The sequence below is a fragment of the Neofelis nebulosa genome, chromosome 1 (genome assembly GCF_028018385.1).
Source record: "Neofelis nebulosa isolate mNeoNeb1 chromosome 1, mNeoNeb1.pri, whole genome shotgun sequence".
NCBI lineage: Eukaryota > Metazoa > Chordata > Mammalia > Carnivora > Felidae > Neofelis > Neofelis nebulosa.
The window spans coordinates 100061056-100086676 of NC_080782.1; the positions used below are offsets into that span (position 1 = coordinate 100061056).

Sequence of the window (25621 nt, forward strand, 5' to 3'; positions counted from 1 at the left end):
AAACAGGCTCCAGGCTCCGAGCCATCAGCCCAGAGCCTGACGCGGGGCTCGAACTCACGGACCGCGAGATCGTGACCTGGCTGAAGTCGGACGCTTAACCGACTGCGCCACCCAGGCGCCCCACTGTCACTTTATTTTTATTATCTAGATGGTGTCTTTCACAGAGCAAAATTTTTAATTTTGATGAAGTCCAATATATTTAAATTTTATATTACGAATCATGCCTTTGGTGTCATGAACTCTCTGCCTACCCATAGGTCATGAAGATTTTCTCCTATGTTTTCTTCTAAAAGTTTATCATTTTATACTTAGATCTATGGTAAATTTTGAGTTAATTTCCATATATGAGATACATTATCTTTACAGGTACTCAGACCAAACATTTTGAAGTTCCCTTTGACTTCTCTCTCTGACACTCCATATCAGAACCAAGTTCTGTGGATTCCCTCTTCTCGCCAGTTCCACATCTGGCCCAACCATCTGTTATCTTTCATCAGATTACTGCACAAGTCTCTTAATTAGTTTCCATTTTCTTTCCTTGTCCTGTATAGTCTATCCTCAATATAGCAACAAAAATGACCTTTTTAAAGCATAAGAGAAGTCAAGTCCCTCTTCTGCTAAAACTCCTCCAGCAGTTACTATTTCTCTACATGATCTGTTCCCTCCCTTCCTTCTCTGACCACATATCCCAAAACTTCACCATTCGATACCTCCACTCCTTTCTCATTGGCTTCCTTATGCTTTTTTGACCATGTCACGCATACTCCCGTATTTCTACGGCTGTTCCCTTGTTTGAAATGCTCCTTTATTAGCTAGCCACAAGCTTGCTTGGGGTTCTCTCTCCCCTCTCTCTCTGCCCCTCCTCTGTGCTCTTTCTCTCTCAAAATAAATAAATAAACATTAAAAAAAGAAGAAGATGTGGTATGTACATACAATGGAATAATATTCAGCCATAAAAAAGAATGGAATCTTGCCATTTGCAATGACATGGATGGAGCTAAAGAATATTAAGCTAAGTGAAGCAAGTCAGTCAGAGAAAGACAAATACCATATTATTTCACTCTTTGTGGAATTTAAGAAACAAATGAGCAAAGGGCAGGGTGGGGGGGGGGGGGGAGGGAGAGAAAAAGACACCAACCAAGAAAAAGACTCTTAACTACAGGGAACAAACTGATGGTTACCAGAGGGGAGATGGGTGGGAGATGGGTGAAATAGGTAAAGGGAATTAAGGAGTGCACTCGTAATGTACACTGAGTGATATAGGATTGCTGAATCACTATATTGTACACCTGAAACCAATATATCACTGTATGTTAACTATATTGGGATTCAAATTTAAAAATAAAAAAAAAAACTTTATCAATATCACCTTTGCAATGAGGTCTATCCTGATCAGTCTAAAATTTCCACCTGCTACTGGACACTTCGAGCACTCCCAATCGCCCTTACCTTGCTGTACTTCCGTACATTTGCACAGCACTTATCATCTCCTAATGTATCTCCTAACTTACCTATTTATAATATCTATTGTCTGATTGTCTATCACTACCCTGCTAGAAAACATCCTCTGTGCAGACAGAGCACCTTGTTTTGTTCACAGACACACCCCATACACTTAGAACTGCCTAGCAATAATATGCACTCAAGAAGGCTTTTTTTTTTTAAGTGATAGAATAATAGCATTTCTTAAATCAGTGATTCTCAAAGTATGGTCTGCTATCCCTTGGCAGTTCCCAATTCCTTTCAAGGAATCCACAAGGTCAAATTATTTTCATAATAATATTAAGATGATAAGTGCATTTTCCACTGGATTGACCTTTGTGTTGATGGCACAAAAGCAATGTGGGTAAAACTGCTGGCACCTTAGCACCAATCAAAGCAGTGGCACCAAACTATTCTTTTAGTCATTGAATTCTTCACTGCCATGTGCTTGCAGTTAAAAAATAAGCCAGTGTCACATAAAGAATGCCCTGATAAAGCACTAAAAATTGTTAGTTCTCAACTCCTGAGTACAGTCCTTTTTAGTGTACTTTTTAACGTTTTTAACATTTATTCATTTTTGAGAGAGAGAGAGAGCGTGTGAGTGAGTGGGGGAGGGGCAGAGAAAGGGAAACACACAATCTGAAGCAGACTCCAGGCTCTGAGCTGTCAGCAGAGAGATTGACATGGGACTCGAACTCACGGACAGTGAGATCATGATCTGAGCCGAAGTCAGACGCTCAACTGACTGAGGAACCCAGGTGCCCCTGGACTAGACACTTTTCTGATAGAACACCATGCCGTCTTAAAAAAAACACTGGCAAAATATGGTTATTCATATTTGGGTATTAATGGACATCGTCACTTCACATTCTAGTTACTTTAGGAAAAGAACACAGTAATTGTTGCCAATTACAAACTCTAACCTTTCAATATAAATTAGAATATTGGAAACTCATAACCTGCATCATGTGCATGTAAGCATCCCAATACTTAGATTTTCCTGATCTAACTTCTAATATGGTGAATGTAAAGAGATTAAACCCAAATAAACAAAAGCTTTTTTAATTTTTCAATAATTTTTAAGAGTTTAAGTGGTCCTGAAAACAAATTTTGAGAAGAGATGATTTGTCTCAATCACTGTGTGACCCTCCTTGCTTTTCACAACCCTAGCTGCTTCCATGAATATGTTACATGGCAGAACTCACACAGCTCTGAACTTCTGAATGAAGAAGCCTCATAATAATTATAAATTATTCATTTTTGCTGTACAGCTATGGGTCGCTTTTTTGGTAAGTCACCTATAGCTAAGATCATTGCTTGGTGGCAATGAGAAATCTTGGTGACTAGGAGAGAACAAGGATTTGCCACAAGACTCACCATCCCATAATGAACCTTTGAGGTTTCCAAGGCCAGACATCAACTGAAATTTCATGGTTTTCCTACAAATTCTCAAAGGAATTACAAGTACTATTTGATTTACTGGATAGTGTAAATATTGCACACGAAGAAATGCTTTTTGTGTTTGGGATTCACTTCACAATATAATCCCCTAACACTGGACATAAAGTTGGACATAGGAACTGAATTATAAAAGAATAGATATATTTACTCACCAGCTTTCACAAACTTATTGGAACTAGGTGCTAGGAGAACAAAATATTCAGGAGAAATTTTCTCTTCTGCAAGTAAACATAAATATTAGCAATTTTTTTTCCTGAGGGGTGTTGTAATCCAAGAGCCATTGAAAACTTCTGTCATAATTTCACACAAATTCTGGTTTCAAAAAACATTTTGCTAATTGATATTAAATCGTTTGTATTGTATTTTAGGAGATTTTCCATCATCAAGCTAATTTCTCAAAAATTTTTCCTGATGCATTTTCTCATTTTCACTTTCTTGCCAGTTCTGAGTGTTTTAGTCAGAACTCCTTCTACAGCAGGTGCTAGAAACCTATGTCAAACTAAACTGAAGAGGAAGAGAGAGAAGAGGAAAAGGAATTAGCTCACAGAAAAACAGAAGGCCCAGAGTTAAGATAGCTGAGAAGAAGGGGGATCCTGGGCTTTCCTCATCTCTCAAACACAGCTGTACTGAGGTCAGATTACTTGGAACCCACAGAAAATAGATCTATGGAGAGACAAGGATCTCCACAGATGGAGGGAGATAGCTTGGCAGGTGGGAAGTGCATGGATGTGAATTGGGGGAGAGAAAAATGGCCAAGCCACAGAGGGGAAGGGAATCCTTCCTGTGGAGAGACAACAGGGAGAGAAAGAGAAGAGCTGAGAAGGTGCAGCATCAAGTTAGCACAAGAGGAAAACCTCTCTGGACCACAGATTGGGGCATGAGAAGTACTGAATGTCCCAGTTATTTTTTGCAAACACCTTCTGGAGCTCAAACTCTGAGGTTTTGGAAGTGTGTGACTTTCTCTGGAGTGGAGTTGTTGCCTATGCTCCTGGGGAGAAGAGAGCTGGCCCAGAGTGCAGAGCATGATGTAGAGATCTCCAGGGTGCACTGGTCCCCTTCCTGGAATACTTTTGGGAGACTGCTTATTGCCTCCCCAGGGACAAAAGACACTGCAGGTACCAGTCAAAGGCCTTTCATCACCAGGGTAGAGAGGATCTACTCCAGAAGAGGGGAGCAGATCTGTGCCATGCAGCGTCCTTTAATACTTTGCGTTTTGAATCCCAGCTGTGTGCGTAAGATTGTTGTGGTGCAGGATAAGCTGACTGCCCTCACTATACCGTGAGGGCTGCTTGTGAATAACGGGGATTGGGATCCCCAGCCAGGACAAGAGATTGGAGTGGCGCCATTTTCCCCCCAACACCAACAAGGTGGGACTTCATAGAGCAACACAGAAGCCCCCAGTGGAGGCGAGACCCACTTAGACCAATTCCCACCACTCTGTGCCCAGCAACTGCTTATTTACTGAGGCAAGAATAAGTCAGTGCCAATGCAGCTGGCCTTTCTCCAGACTAGCATAGCCACTACCCACCAAGCAACCAACAGACAACTTTTTTTTCCTGCTTCTTCTTTTTTAATTTCGAAATGAGGCTCATAATTTCTGATTTGTTTTTTGTCATTTCCATATATACATATATATATATGCATATATACACCTATATAGATACATACATATGCATTTTATTCTTTTCTTTTTCCTTCTTTTCTCTTTTCTTCTGCTTTTTTTATCCTTTTTCTTTTCTTTTTCTTTGGAATCGGCCTTATAGTTTTTTTGATTCTCTGTGTGTTTGCTTTTTGTTCCCTTTCCTTTTCTGTTTTTATAGGATCAGGCTTCCTCCACCCCCACTTTTTTTTTTTTCTCAGAGTTACTTCAACAAACAAATCAAAGCATACCTAGTTAAAGGTCCAAACATTCCACCACTGTAAGCAAGGGGAAGCTCTGCAGAGGACTGACAAATGGGAAAGAGCAACCAAAACGCAACAGCAGAGTGCACACAGCACACCCCAGAAATAATTCCTGGAGTCCCAGGCCCTGGACAGTGTATGACCCCTTTTTAATATAGTAGTACTCTCAGGCACAGGACACATAACAAGCTTTTAAAACACACAAAAGACAGAAACTTAGCCAAAAAAGACATGATGGAGGAATTCTCTCCAAAGTAAAGGTCAAGAAGAAATTACAGCCAGGGATTATACCTGCTCAAAACAGATATAAGCAATATATCTGAAAAAGAATTTAGAACAACAGTCATAAGATTACTAGCTGGAATTGAAGAAAGCATAGAAGACACTAGAGAAACCCTTGTTGCAGGGATTAAAGACCTAAGAACCAGTCAGAATGAATTTAAAAATGCTACCATTGAGATGCAAAATAAACTAGATACAGTGACAAATGAGGACTGAAGAAGCAGAGCAGAGAATAGGTGAAATAGAAGACAAAATCATGGAGAATAATGAAGCTGAAAAAGAGAGGGAAAGGAAGTTACTAGATCATGAAGGGAGACTTAGAGAACTAAGCGATTCCATGAAATGAAACAATACCCATATCATAGGAGTCCCAGAAGAAGAGCAAGAAAAATGGGTGGAAGGTTTATTTGAACCAATTATAGCTAAGAACTTCCCTAATCTGAGGGAGGAAACAGACATCCAAGTCCAAGAGGCACAGGGAACTCTCTTCAAAATCAACAAAAACAGTTCAACACCATGACATATCACAGTGAAACTTGCGAAATACAAAGATAAAGAGAGAATTCTGAAAGCAACTAGACCAGAGGTCCTTAACCTACAATGGTAGACACATATGGGTAATAGTAGACCTGTCCACTGAAACTTGGCAGGCCAGAAGGGAGTGGCAGGAAATATTCAATGTGTTGAACAGGAAAAATACGCAGCCAAGAATCCTTTATCCAGCAAGGCTGCCATTCAGAATAGAAGGAGAGCTAAGGACTTTCCCAGACAAACAAAAACTAAAGGAGCTTGTGACCACTAAACCAGCCCTGCAAAAAATTTTAAGGGGGACTCTCTGAGTGGAGGGAAAAAAAAAAAAGAAGACCAAAGACTTCAAAGACTACAAAGGACCAGAAAACATCACCATAAACACCAAATCTACAACTAACACAATGGCAGTAAAGTCATATCTTTTGATAATTTCTCTGAATGTAAATAGACTAAATGCCCCAAGCAAAGGACATAGGATATCAGAATGGATTAAAAAAAAAACAAAACAAGATTCATCTATAGGCTGCCTACAAGAGACTCATTTTAGGCCTCGGGACACCTGCAGATTGAAAGTGAGGGGATGGAGAACCATCTATCATGCTAACGAAGGTCAAAAGAAAGAGAGAGTACCATACTTACATTAAACAAACTAGATTTTAAAATAAAGAGAGTAATAAGAGATAAAGAAGGACATTATATCCTATCCACTAAGAAGATCTAACAGTTGTAAATATTTATGCACCCAACTTGAAAGAACTCAAATATACAAAGCAATTGATCACAAACATAAAGAAACTCATTGATAATAATACCATAAGAGTAGGAGACTTTAGTACTCCACTTACAACAATGGACACATCATCTAAACATAAAATCAACAAGGAAACAATGGCTTTGAGTGACACATTGGACCATATAGACTTAACAGCTATATTTAGAACACTTCATCTTAAAACAGCAGAATACACATTCTCCTCAAGTGCACATGAAACATTCTCCAGAATAGATCACATACTGGGTCACAAATCAGCCTTCAACAGGTCAAGATCATACCATGCATATATTCAGATCACAATACTATAAAACTTGAAATCAACCACCAGAAAAAATTTGGAAAGCCTTCAAATACATGTAAGTTAAATAACATCCTACTAAAGAATGAATGGGTTAGCCAGAAAATTAAAGAAGAAATTAAAAAATACATGAAAGTAAATGAATAGAAAACACAACAGTCCAAACCCTTTGGGATGCAACAGAAAATCCCAAGAGGAAAGTGCATTGCAATTCAGGCCTATCTCAAGAAGCAAGAAAGGCCCCACTACACAACCTAAACTTACTGCTAAGAGAGTGAAAAAAGGAGAAGCAAATGAAGCCTAAAACCAAGCAAAAGAAGAGAAATAATAAAGATTAGAGCAGAAATACACAATATAGAAAAAAACAGTGGAAAAGATCAATGAAACTAAAAGCTACTTTTTGAGAGAATAGAAAAATTGACAAATACCTAACCAGACTTCTCAAAAAGACAAGAGAGAGGACCCAAATAGATAAAATCAGGAATGAAAGAGGAGAGATCACAATCAACACCACAGAAATACAAACAATTACTAGAGAATACTATGAAAAATTATATGCCAATAAATTAGACAATCTAGAAGAAATGGACAAATTCCTAGATACTCACACACTATCAAAACTCAAACAGGAAGAAATAGAAAATTTGAACAGGCCCATAACCAGCAAAGAAATTGAATCAGTTATCAAAAATCTCCCAACGAATAAGAGTCCTGAGCCAAGTGGCTTCACAGGGGAATTATACCAGACACTTAAAGAACAGTTAATACCTATTCTTCTCAAATGGTTCCAAAAAACAGAAGCAGAAGGAAAGCTTCCAAACTCATTCTATGAAGCCAGCATTACCTTGATTCCAAAATCAGACAAATATCCCACCAGAAAAGAGAATTACAGGCCAATATCCTTGATAAAACTGGATGCAAAAATTCTCAACAAAACACTAGCAAATCGAATTCAACAGGACATTGAAAGAATTATTCACCATGATCAAGTGGGATTTACTCCTGGGATGCAGAGTTGGTTTAATATTCACAAATCAGTCAATATGATACACCACATTAATAAAATAAAGGATAAGAACCATATAATCCTTTCAATATACACAGAAAAGCATTTGACAAAATACAGCATCCTTTCTTGATAAAAACCCTCAAGAAAGTAGGGATGAGAAAGAACATATCTCAACATCATAAAAGTCATATATGAAAGGCCCACAGCTAATATCATCCTCAATGGGGAAAAACTGAGAGCTATCCCCTTTAAGGTCAGTAACACAACAGAGATGTGCATTCTCACCACTGCTGTTCAACATAGTGTTGGAAGTCCTAGCTCAGAAATCAAACAACAAAACGAAATAAAACCCATCCAAATTGGCAAAGGAGTCAAACTTTCACTCTTTGCAGATGACATGATACTCAACATGGAAAACCTGAAAGACTCCACCAAAAAACTGCTAGAAGTGATACGTGAATTCAGCAAAGTCATGGGATATAAAATCACTATACAGAAATCGGTTGCATTTCTATACACCAATAATGAAGCAACAGAAAGAGAAATCAAGGAATCGATCCCACTTATAATTGCACCAAAACCCATAAAATATCTAGGAATAAACCTAACCAAAAAGGTAAAAGATCTCTATGCTGAAAACTATGGAAAGCTTATGAAAGAAATTGAAGAAGACACAAAGAGATGGAAAAACATTCCATGCTCATTGATTGGAAGAACAAATATTATTAAAATGTTGATACAACCCAAAGCAATTTACGTATTCCATGCAATCCCTAAGAAAACAACACCAGCATTCCTCACAGAGCTAGAACAAACGATCCTAAAATTTGTATGGAACCAGAAAAGACCTTGAATAACCGAAGTAATTTTGAAAAAAGAAAACCAAAGCTGAAGGCATCACAATTCCAGACTTCAAGCTGCATTACAAAGCATAATCATTGAGACAATCTGGTACTAACACAAAAACAGACACATAGATCAATGGAATAGAATAGCAAACCCAGAAATGGACCCACAAACATATGGCCAACTGATCTTCAACAAACAAGGAAAGAGTATCCAATGGAAAAAAGATAGTCTTTTCAGCAAATGGTGCTGGGGAAACTGAACAGCAACATGCAAAAAAATGAACCTGGATCACTTTCTCACACCATGTACAAAAATAAATTCAAAATGGATAAAAGACCTAAATGTGGGACAGGAAACCATCAAAATCCTAGAGGAGAACACAGGCAACAACCTCTTTAACCTTGCAGCAGCAAGTTTCTTATTAAGCAGTTAATAAGCAGTTTCTTATTAAACATGTCTCAGAAGGCAAGGGAAACAAAAGCAAAAATGAACTATTGGGGCATCATCAAAATAAAAAGCTTTTGCACGGCAAAGGAAACAACCAACAAAACTAAAAGGCAACTATCAGAATGGGAAAAGATATTTGCAAATGACATATTGGATAAAGGTTTAGTATCCAAAATCTATAAAGAACTGCTCAAACTCAACACTGAAAAAACAAATAATCCAGTGAAGAAATGGGCAAAAGACATGACTACGCTTTTCCAAAGAAGACATCCAGATGGTTAACAGACACATGAAAAGATGCTTAGCATCACTCATCATCAGGGAAATACAAATCAAAACCACAATGAGATATTACCTCACACCCGTCAGAATGGCTAAGATTAACAACACAAGAAACTATAGATGTTGAGGAAGATGTAGAGAAAGGGGAACCCTACTGCACTGTTGATGGGAATGTAAACTGGTGCAGCCACTCCTCAAAAAGTTAAAAACAGAACTACCCTATAACCCAGCAATTGTACTACTAGGTATTTACTCCAAGGATACAAAAGTGCTAATTTGAAGGGGCACATGCACTCCAATGTTTACAGCAGCCCTATTGACAATAGCCAAAGTATGGAAAGAGCCCAAATGTCCATCGGCTGATGAATGAAAAAATAAGATGTGCTATATATATATATATAATGGAATACTACTTAGTGATTAAAAAAATCATGAAATTTTGCCATTTACAATAACATGGATGGAGCTAGAGTGTATGATGATAAGTGAAATAATTTGCCAGAGAAATAATTTGTCAGAGATAATAAAACAATTTGTCAGAAAAAGACAAATATCATATGATTTCACCCATATGTGGAATTTAAGAAACACAACAGATGAACATAGGGGAAGGGAAGGAAAAAGAAGAGAAAAACAGACAGGGAGGCAAACCCTAAGAGACTCTTAAATATACAGAACAAACTGAGGGTGGCTGGAGGGAAAGTGGATGGAAGGACGGGCTAAATGGGCAATGGGCATTAAGGACGGCACTTGTTGGATTGAGCACTGGGTGTTATATGTTAAGTGATGAATAACTGGGTTCTACTCCTGAAGCCAAGACTACACTGTATGTTAACTAACGTGAATTAAAATAAATAAAAAAAACCCCACAAGGCCCTGATGTTGAGCTCAAGAACAGCCAGATGTAGGGACTAAAGTCTCCAGAACTTTTTGTCTCCACTACTTGCCTCTACTTGGCTGCATTCTGCATGGAATCTCTACTTAAGGGAGCCAAGATACTGACTTACAACCATGCACAGTCTTATGCTGTCAGATTAGCAAATGAGGCAGAAAGAGAATTTCATTCTCCCAACATCCATAATATCTATGTCCCCACACAACACATACATAGGCTGGCCATGATTGGATCATGTTTCCACTCTGTGTGCTCAATCAAATACTGTACTAAGATTGGCCCAGCCCTAACCACATGCTGCCTTAGTCAGGGTTCTCCAGAGAAAGAGAACCACTAGAATATGATATATATTATGTAATATATATGTGGAGATTCACTTTGAGGAATTACTTCACATGTCTACAGAGGCTGAGAAGTCCCATGACTTACTGTCTACAAGATGGACACCCAAGAAAGCTGTTGGTGTTGTTCTAGCCTCAGCTCACAGACCTAAGAACCATGGGAGTTGATTTCTCATCCAGAAATACCCTCAGAGACATACCTAGAAGTAGTGTTTAATCTGCGCACCTCTTGGCTCAGTCAAGTAGACACATAACATCAACACATATGCCAACCCTGTAAGGGTATGTGGATGTGTGAGACCCCATTACAGACACACCCCCAGGGCCAAATGGAGGTGGAGAGAAATGGATCCACACACAAAAATGATACTGGCCAATAAAAAGAGCTCTCTGCTACAACATACAGAATCCCTATTTATTTGTACTCACTGCTCCCACAGCTGAGCATCTTACAAAGACAGTATAAAGTTTTCATAAATAAGCAGTGCTTGACATAATATTTTCCAGAATCATTACTCTGTAATTTTAAAAACTGTCTGATTTGAGGAAGTGGAGTAAACTGACACTAGAAAATCAATCACCTCTCAGTCATCTCACTACAGCTGACTGTTCAAGACAGAAGAAATTCAAATTGGCAGTAGTTAGATAATTATAAAAGTAGGGGGCTGAGTTAGACAATTTGCTGGGTAACTTATTCAGGAAATCAAGCAGAAAAGACAGGCAGTGTGGACCTACTTAATAGGAATTGAGTTTTTCTTCCAGAAACATTATAGATCAATGTCTCCAGATACTAGTATGGTTAAAGGAAACTCACAACTATCTTTTAGTTTTGTGAAAGGACTTCAATCTAAGATGGAACCACAGGAAGTGAAACAGAGACTCTCATGTATGTGTCTTTGGAAAAATGAAACTTGAAGAACAGAGAGACTGATTTCCCATAAATGCCTAATTTATACAAGACTGAAATGTATCTCACAAGCAATGAATATCCATCAAGAATCTCCCTGTCTTCAGGCTAGTGAGCTTACTGGCCAGACTCCTCCTTCCGCGCACACCTTGCCCCTGCGAATCCTCAAGGGACTCACCTGTAGCTTGCTACAAGTGTGTGCTTCTCAAATTGCTCAGTTTCTGGTCATTTGATATTCCCTTAGTTTACCTCTTTATTTAGGTTGCTAATTTGTTCTCAAAATGCAAGTCTACAAATCATGGGGGTCATTCTCATGTCAACGTCTCCAGCTACAGTGGACACTACTGATGCCACACCTGTAGCCCCCCAGCCCCCTCCATGGTCACTTTAGGGCAAGCAGCCTGTTAAATTAATTAAACAAGGGGGCCATGAGATTGAGGTGGCTTCAATGCTGTGGTGGCCTTCCTAAGCAAAGCTAAATCTAAGTCTGTAAATGCCCGAAGGTGACAAAATGGAAACCTAAGGACAACCAATCACAAACAGCCAACTGGGCTTGAAGCTATAGCCCATAAACAGTTTCCTTACCTTGCTCCCGCCTTTTCTCTATAAAAATCTCTCCCCGGCTCCTGACTACTTGTGGATTGGCACTGCCCAATTCCTATTGATTTATGCTCAAATGAACTCTTAAACTGTCCAGTGTGTGTCAGTTTATCTTTTACCATGCCTCACGTCCATCTCAACCGAACCTGTATCTCTTCACCTGAGGGCCCTCTTTGGTGTCAGACACATCCCTGCCCATGCCTGCTGCGCTGGGCACGGACACATGCAGAACGACGACACGTGAACACCCTTTGTGGACTGGCTGGATGCGGAGGGTGGGCTCAGTGACTGCGCAGCGCGCCCTCTGCTGTCTGCCCAGTGCACAGTCCGTGAAACTCCAGTTGCCCACAGGGGTACCTGGCTGTATCATACACTCTTTGTGCTGCCTTCACTGCCTTCTCTCAAACCCCTACCACCCGTGTTTCCTTCACCCGTCAAATGAACTACTCTTACTTGAATCTGTGTCCCAAGACCTGCTTCTAAGGAAAGACACAAACAGAAAAAAATTTAAAAAGCTATGTCTGGGTGGGCCATCCATGCTTTTCTTACACTTTAAAAGTACACAGGACTTGGATGGCACTTGGGTTAAGCGTCCAACTTGGGCTCAGGGCGTATCTCATGGTTCGTGACTTGGAGCCCCTAATCAGGCTCTGTGCTGACAGCTCACAGCCTGGAGCCTGCTTCAGATTCTGCGTCTCCCTCTCTCTGGCCCTCCCCCACTTGTTCTCTATCTCTCTGTCTCTTAAACATTTAAAAACATTTTTTTAAAATAAATAAAGTACACAGGACTTTCCGCACTCCCAGCAGCTCTACTGAGATATAATTGACAAAGAAGAATTGTATATATTTGATGTGTTCAACGTGCTGATTTAATATATGTATACATTGTGTAATGATTACCACAATCAAAATGGTTATATATCCATCACCTCACATAGTTACCGTGTGTGGGGGGGGGGGGGGCAGATCGACTCTTGTAGCAAATTTCAAATATATAAAACAGTAGTATTAACTATAGTCACCATGCTGTGCATTAGATCCCCAGAACATATTAGATCCCCAGAAGCTTGTAACTGAAAGCTTGTAAAGTGCACAAACCTTAGTCCAGTCATGTGTCACGTCTCCAGCACTCACTCTTTGGCTAACTTCACTAAACAGGAAGGCCTGTGGCGTGAAAATGAGAGGAAAAGGCCTATGAACATATGCACTTGACACCTGCATGAAAGCACTGAGAGTCACCCTTGGGTCCCCTCTAAAACAACAGTGTAAAAGAATATAAAATAAAGTTCGTGAAAGAATAACCAAGGTGATCTGGTTCTCTCAATCTTCCTGAGTTTCAATGAATAGATTGGAAGCCAATGGATATGGGGGAGGGGAACAGGAAGAGAGAGGAGGCACATTTAACAGATGGCCCCATCATTTACTATATGGCCCTAGACTGCTGTGCTGCTTTAGTTTCTGATCCCCTCCTTTGGTCTAAGCACTTAAATAAACCTCAAGGACAACACCCCATAGTGAACTAACATGCATAACTATCATCTGTAGAAGGGGTAGACTACATTATATTTGTTCTGCTTAAGATGGGAGGAAATCAAGCCATGCATTTTGAAAGAATATTATTTAATTGGTTAAAAGAAAAAAGACAGCTCTTGAAGGTATAAGTTTTAGGTGTTCAGAAAAATTACTCTAAAAGATAATTCCCCACAAAGTCATATAAGCTATTTATATTGTGCTCCTAGATGCTTCCCCCTTCATTTCTTAATTAAATATTTTAAAGCTAAGTCATAAAGCACTTGAGTTTCACATCTAATAAGTATTCATTCAAGTGATGTGTGGCAAGCACTATACAAATGAGCAATTTAAAAACAGAAGGTATTTTACTCACAGTTGGTCATAGATATTCAGTATAAATACAAATATACAAACAAAAGCTTACAAGTGTTGTACTCCTGTCACAAATAATCACAGACTTTAAAATAGCGATTTTCTTTAATAGTCCAAGCAGCTCATAAAAATTCATTGTCAGGGAGGAACCAATATGAGTCAAGAGAACAATGTGTTCTTTGTGTTTTACCTCAATTATCTTTACATAATTTCTAATTTTGTGACGAGACATTCTGGAATATTGATTGCTTTCTTAAAAATCTACTGATTGCCTTCAGTACATGCCAAAGATTCAGTCAGGTGTTTAAGAAGTATGCAGGAAAGAGAAGTTGCAGTGAATTCACTATAAATCTTTACTTGCAAATAAAATTATTTACTATGGAATGAGTAACCTTTACTTTTGGGGAACCTGACAGATACCAAAGCAGTAACACTCACAAGCCACTTCACACTTATGAAAGAGGACATTGAATGGGGCGCCTGGGTGGCTCAGTTGGTTAAGTGACCGACTTCAGCTCAGGTCATGATATTGCAGTTTGTGGGTTCGAGCCCCACATCAGACTTTGTGCTGACATCTCAGAGCCTGGGGCCTGCTTCAGATTCTGTGTCCCCCTCTCTCTCTCTGCCTCTCCCCTGCTTGCACTCTCTCTCTCTCTCAAAAATAAACATTTAAAACTTTTTTAAAAAACAAGAAAGAAAGAGGACATTTGAACCAGAGTCAATATCTGTAAGTCCATGGATTCAGAGTGACTGTACCTTCTCTGAGCCCACCTTCAGATGCAGGGGTACACTGGCTAGACTGCCACAGCTGAAAACGATCTGCCTCATGATGACAGGTCAAATTATACCAATGGCCTCCCAAAAATGTACAGTTTCTCTCTAGGGAATCTCTGATGGTCTTTCCATCAGAAGATCATCAATTTATGGATTAGTTGCCTAAGAATGTATAGGCACATAGGGTACATATATGTCCCTCAAAAACAGAGATTGGGAAGAATATAGAGCAAGTTTACTTAGTTATGAAGTTGGAGACTTGTGGCCTCTGAATTTCCACATTACTTTCATTGCTATGGCCCTATTATGCATTTTTTATGCCTTTCTTCCCATGGTGGTGGATGATTCCATCTGGTTTGTATGTATTCTGGTTCCAATGACCATTGCTTAGGATTAAGGGACTGTTGCTATGATGGCTTCAACACAGGTAAGGAGCTAAAGGGTTAGTTTTGCCTCAACCATCCAGAAAAGGACCAAATGTTTACCTCTTTGAAAGGTAGTTGCTGTAACTTCCCTTGGCCTTATGAATACAGAGACAAAAGCCCTAAAAAAAGTCAGCAAATTAAATCCAACAATATGTAAAAACAGTTAATGCACAGCAGCAAATACAGTCTTAGGTATTTACCAAAGAGAATGAAAATATATGCCCATAAAAATGCATATAGGAATGTCAATAACAGCCCCAACTGGAAACAGCCCAAATGTCTACCAACGGTTGAATAAACACATCATTGGACATTTATATGATGGAACAGCACTTAGCAATAAAAAGGAGCAAGTTATACTGACAATCACAATAACATGGATGAATTTCACAAATATTACACTGGGTAAGAGTGGCCAGGGAGAAGGTGCATATTCTATGATTCCACTTACTTGACCTTCAAAAATAAGTCAAAATTCATCTCCAATGATTTAAAAAAAATCAGACATGTGTTTCATTGAGGTGAGGTGAGGGCTGGGGGAATGTTTAGTCCATTAGGGCTACTATAACAAAAACACAATAGACTGGTGACTTCAACAGTAAACATTTATTTTTCACACGTCTGGAGGCTGGAAGTCCAAGATCAAGGTGCTGGCAGATTCGGTATCTGGTAAGAGCCTGGTTCCTGGTTCATAAATTTGGGGATAAGTTGTAAAAATTTTATCATGTTATAACCTGCTGCTCCACTCTTGTCAATAATTATTTCTTATCCTCTCAAGGGTTCCCAAGAATAAAGAGAGATTCTGTAACTAGAAGGGAAACAGGGTTCTAACGAGACAAAAACAACAGTTTTCTATTCAGCTTTTCTAAAGACTTTGCTAAATGACTCTTTGATATCAAACTTGTTTTCTGGTATGAAATTCAAATTCCTAGTTTTGAACATTAAAATTACTCTCCCTTATTTATAGAAAGCATGCCACTTATAGATATAAATATTAAAATGACTTTATTTTTATTCATTTGCAGTTGCTTTAACTCATTTATTGGCTCTTTAATCAGGTCCAGATTACTAGTATTATATTGTATTCTTTCTTCCTTTCTTGTTTTCATTTAAAAAAAAATCCCTAGATTCATAACACGATACAATCTGTACAAGTTATCCCAAAATGTATGTCTAAAAAACAAGGAGTATGTCCTCCCATTCCTTGTTTCTATCAGAGTTTTAGTGGCAAACAACAAAATCTACCTTGGCTGGCTTAAGTGGAAAAAGAATTAATTAAAGGCTAATAAGTAGTTCACAGAAGCTGAGAGGGCTTGAGACCAGGCTTGGATGTTGAGCAGCAGGAACAACGTCCAATGCTCTGCAGGAGCCACTATAGCTCAAACACCCCTGCTGTCACTGGTTGGCCCCTCCACCGTCGCTTGCATGGACGCCGCCCAGCTCATGCTGTGTGATGCTCAGGAGTGGATGCCAGAAACTCTGGCAGCAACGCCCCTAAAGAGCCCAACACGTTTGTCGCTGTGCTTGCCAAATAACAAAATCTGCACGCCTCCTTTCTCCCCTTGCTCACTTCCCAATCAAAGTCACATGCAAGTGCATCTGATTGATGGAATCCAGGCCTCACACCTGTACCCTTGCTGCAAGGGAATCTGGGAAAGCCAGTTTTCAGCTTCAACCTGGGGGGGGGGGGGGACTCATAAGACAGGATGTTTTGCAAACACTGGAAGAGTGTTCAAAGGGTGCTGGGCAATCAGAAGTGCCCACAATGACAAATGTCCACGAAAAGCCCTAAAGGATAGATTTCTATTAGTAAGTGCTTTCCCTATCTTACAGTTCCAATAAGTACTCAGCAACTGAAATGTGGACGTGATGATACAAGCACCACACAGTGTGCTACTTCGTAGAGGAGTATGGTACTGATACCAGAATAATGCAAGTGTCCCTTGTTTCACCATATGTCAAATTCAGTGGGACTTCACTGAAATCCCAACTTTGAGGCAATAATGATATTTATATGCATGGAAATGAAATTGCACAAATCATTCACTTGCTCCCAAATTCAACCATTTTGTAACTCCCAAAATACTGTACATTGAGAATCAGATTAACCTCTTAATTGATAGGTAAGATGTTCTGACCATTTGAATTCCAAATAATAATTGTGACTTTTGTAGCTAGTCTCATCTTTACAAAAGAGTGTAACAACATGAACTTTAACATGATCACTACTAGGGGTGCCTGGCTGGCTCAGTCTGTTAAGTGTCTGACTCTTGGTCTCAGCTCAGGTCATGATCTCACAGTTTGTGAGTTTGAGTCCCGAGTCATGCTCTTCACTGACAGTGGGGAGCCTGCTCGGGGGATTCTCTCTCTTTCTCTCTGTCCCTCCCCCCCACTCACTCTCTTTGTCTCTCTCTCTCTCTCTCTCTCTCTCTCTCTCTCTCTCTCCCTCTCTCTCTCTCTCTCTCTCTCTCAAAATAAATTAAAAAACTGAAAAAAAATTTTTAATATGATCACTTCTAGTCCTTTATATAAATGCAAAGATCGGGGCGCCTGGCTGGCGCAGTCAGTTAAGCGTCCGACTTCAGCCAGGTCACGATCTCGCGGTCCGTGAGTTCGAGCCCCGCGTCAGGCTCTGGGCTGATGGCTCGGAGGCTGGAGCCTGTTTCCGATTCTGTGTCTCCCTCTCTCTCTGCCCCTCCCCCGTTCATGCTCTGTCTCTCTCTGTCCCAAAAATAAAATAAAAAACGTTGAAAAAAAAATTTTTTTTTAAAAATTAAAATAAAATAAAATAAAATAAATGCAAAGATCAACTCTTGTCTGCCCAAATACGTATCTCTTTCTGTGTTCGTGTTGACAGCAGAAATAATAAAACTATTTTTTACTTTTCCCTGTTAGCAGCAGTAATATAAATCATTCCAGTCTTGGGATGTCTGATTAAGCTACAGAAAATTAAGTTCATTTATCCTTTTTGTGCTATTTTCCAAATGTTTTCTTTGCAGAATCACTGCGTTGTTTTTCCTCGCTTACCTGCCTTGATGGCCATGCAGACGTGTGTCACACTGCCCCCTGGTGTGGCTGAAACAAACTTCCTTCCATTCTGTAGAAGCTACCAGAGCTGGGAATGCACGCAGACCCTGTATTGCTGAGTCATGCCGCAGGCTGAGCTTTGTTCTGGAGGGATTTTGCAGGCCTTCGAAAGTGAGCAAAGAGGTTTGGATCATCAGCAGACACAAATTATTGTATAAAGGACTGGGAAAACCAGAAATACTTAACATTTTTAATTCAGCAAATGTTTATTTAGGGCCCGCTGCATATAGGTCTGTGCTTGGTCCCACAGGTGACACTGAAAGGAAAAAGGCACAATCCCTGTCCCAGAGGACCTAGCCATATGCAGCATACACATAGCACAATACAATGTGAGTTAAGCATATACAGTGTATGAGGTGAGAAGAGATCACAAGAAATAATATTAAAACAAAAAACAAAACCAGGCTTCTTAGGAGGAAGACTATTTGAGATAGGCCTTGAATAAGATTTGGGATTTTATGGGCAGCAGTGGGGAACTGAGGAGGAAGGGGAAAAATACATGCCAAAAAGAATAAAATAATAAATTAAAGACTCTAATTTCAAAAAGAGTCTTACTTTATTTTTATCTTATTATTTTTCATCAGCAAATTTACAAGAGAAAGTTTACAGTTTCCACAGTCACCTATGAGTAGAATTTTATTATTAGAAGGGTAAAAGATACTTAATTAGCAATACAATTAAATTTATTTTCCTTGAAAAATAATTTCTAAATGATAGTGTCAGAGAGCAATGGTTCCATTAAGTTTCTTCAAATCCCTTTTGTCTCAAAAACAACAACAACAACAACAACAACAACAACAACAACAGCAACAAAACACTCCCATACAGATTTTCCATAATTTTATTAAGGTAGGATTATTCATAATTTAAAATAATTTAGACTACATATTTATATTATCATGTTCATATTATATTAATATATATTATATATTCACTGGCCATAAGTGAATTAACATCTGTTCACTTTTAAAGCTCTTTTTAAAGAAACGTGAATAATCTATGTGACTTGATTCTTAGAATTCAGCAAATCAACTACATCCTCTCATTGATTCTCATGGTAAACTTAGTGCTCTTATGCTATGTATGTGACTGTCAACATCTTCAATTGTAATTTCAATTATTTGAATTGTAGGCAATGGAGGGTTATCATGGTATTTTGTGAGCTTATTTTAAATTTAGATTTTACAAAAGAGCATGTTTTGGCATATGTTTTTCTTAGAATTCTGGGTGTTTACATACATTTGCTGAGTGTACAATGTAATAAAAATAAACCAATGCTTGGGGCGCCTGGGTGGCGCAGTCGGTTAAGCGTCCGACTTCAGCCAGGTCACGATCTCGCGGTCCGTGAGTTCGAGCCCCGCGTCAGGCTCTGGGCTGATGCCTCGGAGCCTGGAGCCTGTTTCCGATTCTGTGTCTCCCTCTCTCTCTACCCCTTCCCCGTTCATGCTCTGTCTCTCTCTGTCCCAAAAATAAATAAAAAACGTTGAAAAAAAAATTAAAAAAAAAAAAAATAAACCAATGCCTTTTAAATTTTTATTAAAATGGTTTCAAATATATGCCCACTCATCTTGGGAATATAATGATCCATGTAAGTTGAATGATAACCAACACAACATTCTTTTTAAATATAAAATTGTATCAACCCATAACTTTAAAAAGGACCTTTCATTTTATATTAACAGAATCGATATATATTTTACAAGGTATACGATAGAGCTTGCTTCACATAGTATCAGGATTATGTATCTTCTATATCTTAGTGGGTAAAGATGACACTCAAAATCTCCCTTTGTAAAGTCATTCCCTTCTGGTGTTTCTAGAATATAACTAACTTTTAGTTGACCCAGTTTTATATATTTGCCTTTTTCTTTTTAATAAAAACTCTAAAATTCTAAAAGATAACTCTAACACTATGGAGGTAAATATATAATACAGTATTGTATTTATAATAATGGTTAATATTATATCAAAATTTCCCATATATTACCCAGGTAGAATTTATTGTGAATGTATTTCTGGTCTCCTGATTTAATTATGTAGATTTCCATAATAACTAATAGCAAAATATACGTGAAATGGCCTAGGATGTTGCTTGATCATCAAGTACTTTTGTACTCAAGTACTCAAGTACTTTTGGAGGTGAGCTCCTCAAAATGTAAGGATATGCCCTTTCTCCCAGACTGCAAATCACTTCTGTTATTAATATGGCATTTTACTATTTTGTAGGAAGAAGCTCAGCTCAAATTTAAATTGTTTACCCAAGATTCACCCATCTGTGACTAGACGGGCTGTGAGGTACACTATCAACAGTGTAACAGTGATGTGTACTTTAGGCAGTGTAGATGTGTACTCTATCTACATCTTATGACTCATTGAATCCTCACAGGAACTTCTGGAGGGAAGTAATATTATTGTCCCATTTTGCAGTTAAGACAATTGATACACACAGAGGCTAAGTAACTTGCCCAACCTTCCATAGCTCATGAGGGGCAGAGGTGAGGTTAAAACTCAGGAAACCTGTCTTTGGGGGTCTGTGAACTTAACCACTACTCTATAATAATGAGACTCTGTTTCTAAAAAGGTCTTTTTTTTTTAGGTTTATTTATTTATTTATTTATTTTGAGAGAAAGAGAGAGTGTGTACAAGTGGGGGAAAGGGGGCGGATGCAGGGGTCAGACAGAAAGGGAGAGAATCCCAAGCATGCTGTCAGCATAGAGCCTGACATGGGGCTTGAATTCATGAGCCATGACATCATGACCTAAGCTGAAACCAAGAGTTGGACACTTGACTGACTGAGCCATCCAGGTGCCCCACTAGAAAGGTCTTTAAAGGAGTATTAAGGATGGCACAAAAACAGACACTCAGATCAATGGAACAGAATAGAGAACCCAGAAATGGACCCACAAACTTATGGCCAACTAATCTTTGACAAAGCAGGAAAGAGTATCCAATGGAATAAAGACAGTCTCTTCAGCAAGTGGTGCTGGGAAAACTGGACAGCGACATGCAGAAGAATGAACCTGGACCACTTTCTTACACCATACACAAAAATAAACTCAAAATGGATGAAAGACCTAAATGTAAGACAGGAAGCCATCAAAATCCTCGAGCAGAAAGCAGGCAAAAACCTCTTTGACCTTGGCCCCAGCAACTTCTTACTCAATACATCTCCAGACGCAAGGGAAACAAAAGCAAAAATGAACTATTGGGACCTCATCGAAATAAAAAGCTTATGCATAGCAAAGGAAGCAATCAGCAAAACTAAAAAGCAACCGACAGAATGGGAGAAGATATTTGCAAACAACCTATCAGATGAAGGGTTAGTATCCAAAATCTATAAAGAAATTCTCAAACTCAACAACCAAAAAACAAATAATCCAGTGAAGAAATGGGCAAAAGACATGAATAGACGCTTCTCCAAAGAAGACATCCAGATGGCCAACCGACACATGAAAAAATGCTCAATATCACTCATCATCAGGGAAATACAAATCAAAACCACAATGAGGTATCACCTCACACCTGTCAGAATGGCTAACATTAACAACTCAGGCAACAACAGATGTTGGCAAGGATGCAGAGAAAGAGGATCCCTTTTGCATTGTTGGTGGGAATGCAAGCTGGTGCAGTCACTCTAGAAAACAGTACAGAGGTTCCTGAAAAAATTAAAAATAGAACTACCCTATGACCCAGCAATTGCACTATTAGGTATTTATCCAAGGGATACAGGTATGCTGTTTCGAAGGGGCACATGCACCCCCATGTTTATAGAAGCACTATCAACAACAGCCAAAGTATGGAAGGAGCCCAAATGTCCATCAGCAGATGAATGGATAAAGAAGATGCGATATATCGATGGAGTATTACTCGGCAGGCAAAAAGAATGAGATGTTGGCATTTGCAACTATGTGGATGGAACTGGAGGGTATTATGCTAAGCTAAATTAGTCAGAGAAAGACAAATATCATATGACTTCACTCATATGAGGACTTTAAGACACAGAACAGATGAACACAAGGGAAAGGAAACAAAAATAATAAAAAAACAGGGAGGGGGACAAAACACAAGAGACTCTTTTTTTTTTTTCAATATATGAAGTTTATTGTCAAATTGGTTTCCATACAACACCCAGTGCTCATCCCAAAAGGTGCCCTCCTCAATACCCATCACCCACCCTCCCCTCCCTCCCACCCCCCATCAACCCTCAGTTTGTTCTCAGTTTTTAACAGTCTCTTATGCTTTGGCTCCATAAGAGACTCTTAAATATGGAGAACAAACTGAGGGTTACTGAGGGGTTGTGGGAGGGAGGATGGTCTAAATGGGTAAGGGGCACTAAGGAATCTACTGAAATCATTGTTGCACCATATGCTAACTAATTTGGATGTAAATTAAAAAAAAATAAAATAAAGGAGTATTAAGGGAGTCCAGGTACAGAAAGACTTGCCAACAACAAAGGGCCAGTGTGAAAAGAGAAAAGGGATTTTGAGTGTTGCTTCTACTGCACTCTGTGTGTGACCTGAAACAAGGTTCCAGGACAAGGAACCCTAAATGAGAACAAATTTAAAAAGATGTGAATTAATTAGGGTAACGTTAAGATGCTGTACAAATAAACCTCAAACTTTTAGTAACTAAGAATAGTAGATGTATTTTTTTTAGTGTGGTAGATTATACTTAAGAGTTGAATTATTTTTAAGTGAGCAGAAAATGTTATTGTTTTGCTTATAGAACAAACAGTCCACGTTGTCCTGGTTCCTTCCATCCTATATGTGGATGTTCCCTGAGGTCTTAGAGCCAGCTGAAGGGAAAAGAAAGGAAAAAGGAGGTACATCTACTTCCTTTTTTTTTTTTTTAAGTTCATTTATTATTGAGAGAGAGACACAGAGTGTGAGCAGGGAAGGGGTAGAGAGAGGGAGACACAGAATCTGAAGAAGGCTCCAGGATCTGAGCTGTCAGCACAGAGCCTGATGCAGGGCTCGAACTCACAAACTGCGAAATCATGACCTGAGCTGAAGTCGGTCGCCCAACCAACCGAGCCACCCAGGCGCCCCTAGGTACTTCTACTTCTTAAACTCCTTGGTCTGGAAATGATACATATCAACTCTGTGAAATTGTGAATGTGAAATTGTAGTGAACTAGTCCCATAAATCCACTGAATGCAAAGGGTGCAGGTGGGGGGAGGGAGGGTGGGCTCAGAAATTTTTTTAACTGCTTGGGCAGATACTTCTTGGTACTAATACTACATTTTAGAATTCTGGTAAACAGCTGGCCATCTTTGCCAAAGGCTCTATCACTAGATTGTCTCTAGTCACTGGTAACACCAGGAGCACTACTTTGGAACCGAAGAAAAAACACATACAATAAAGGCAAAAGGATCCTTCCCACACTAGAAAAGAACCTACTGGTGCCATGAAGTCTTGATCAGATCAGGACCACTATCAGGGTCTGTATCAACAGGACAGAACATTAGCAACCTTGCCAACAACAGGTGCCTGTGTCAGTAGAAACATTAAGCATACTTGACAGAGCAGGATGGCCAGCTATAGTGCCTCTGGCAGATGACTGAGAGAGCAGAGCCACCTTTGGTGGCTGTGGGAGATGAAGGCACCTTAGGCAGGCACCAACGAAGTCTCTGGGGGTATTTGAGGTCCCAGCAGCAGGTGACTTGGGGAAGGAAGACATTCCTGGGTGATAGAGGAAGAAAATGGCAAGCACATCATGGTACCTGAGAAGATCCTCTTTGCGATTGTGTGTGAGCTGGCCTCTCACAATGATTTCTAAAACCAACCAAGAGGAAGTCTTTGTTGTAAGACAGGTTGTTGGTAGGGACCAAACAAAAGAAATGTTATAGAGACTTTGGCTTTATTCCAAGGCTACTGTGGGCTTGAAACTGCAATTCTGAAAAATCATCACAATTTCCTGTGTATTATCAAACCAGATTTTATTATGAATGTAGCCCCGGTCCCATGGCTTAATTATCTAGAATTTTGTAACAACTAATAGCAAACTATGTTTCCCTAGGAGAAAGGTCAACATCTGAGTTAGTACCTGGGAAGAATCCAAACTCACAGATCAGGCGGCCAAAGCTTTGGGAATGGATCCCAGGAAGCCACTTTGAGTTTTGAGGTGGGGAACAGAATTCTGCTAAAAGCTATTGGATGCAACACAAAATGGCTTTCAGGATCAGACACCCACGGCAAAGACGATGAATGAGGACCTGGTGCTACTCAGAGGAGGAGGGGAAAAGCTGAGCTTCAGGGAGTGGATCTGCGGGGCAGGGGGGTGGGGGGGGGGAATTATGTTGCAGGCAACTGAAAAGAACAGAGGGAAATTGGGTGAAGAGAGAAGGAGACTGCCAAGCCCTAGAACCCCAGAGGTCTCCAAGGTGGACAGCTGTCAGAACGAGTTTTCATAGTCTTTAGTCTTGAAAAGTATCTTTGGGGCTTAGGAAGAAAATGGACTTCAATCTCCAGAGCACCAGATAGGAACTTGGAGTGTCCTGGGAAGAGCCCTAGAGATGTCTGATTGTGACAGGGTAGAGAAGGCTAAAGCTTAGAGCCAGAGTCACTGCTCACAATCAGGAGGAGGACCCGGATTGACACAGGGTGAAGTGTGGCCCCAGGACCAGAGCATCAATATCACCTGGGAACTTGCTTGCAATGTAAATTCTTGGGCCCCACCCCAAGTGTCCTTAATCAGAAACCTTAAGGGTGGAGCCCAGAAACCTGTGTTTCAGTAAACCATTCAGGTTGATTTTGATGCAGGCTAGGGGGCCCAGAAGACTGAAGGATTGGATGAGGCGGTATATAATGGGGATTAATATTTGACTGAAGTTAGACCCCAAGTAGTAAGCAACACGATGGAGGCTATGATCTGCGCATCCCAATCTCCTTTTATCTATCTTCCAACTGATTTGGAAATGAGAGCTCCATTAAGACACAGACATAAAGTGAGACCAACATTTCAACTCACAGGGGAAACTTGTGTGAGATCGGCAGGCACAGAAGCTCCCAAGGGGCTGATATCTTAGAATAGTAAACAGAGATGTGTTTCACACTAACCTTGCGTATCTACTCATCTCCTGCCATCACCCCATCACTTCCCCGGGCATTCAGTACACTTTGACTACCTCCTCTGTGCGCACAGCATAACTCTCCTCCCATAAGCATGTTACCCTTTTTCTTTTTCATCAGCAATCAAGATATAAACACACAATAAATTTTTTCTATTCACTGTTATTTCTCCTCTTTACCAAACCCACTAATGTTGCAACAGTATTATTTTCTACTTTATTTTTATTGCTTTTATTTCAACCCCAGTATAGAATCACAACTGAGCTGACCTTGGGGTTACAACATTTTCATTTTTCTGTAGAAAAATGCATTTCCACAAT

General features: G+C 39.6%; 1 long non-coding RNA gene across 1 annotated transcript in view; it reads right to left on the reverse strand.

The window, feature by feature from the left end:
* The window catches only part of LOC131511613 (uncharacterized), a 43493-nt gene that overhangs the window by 10828 nt on the left and 7044 nt on the right, over positions 1 to 25621 (reverse strand). The window contains exons 2-4 of the long non-coding RNA XR_009261620.1: positions 18172 to 18334; positions 13160 to 13225; positions 3096 to 3161 (exon numbers count right to left, since the gene is read on the reverse strand). This is a non-coding gene — a long non-coding RNA (uncharacterized LOC131511613). The remainder of the gene's footprint in view (positions 1 to 3095; positions 3162 to 13159; positions 13226 to 18171; positions 18335 to 25621) is intronic.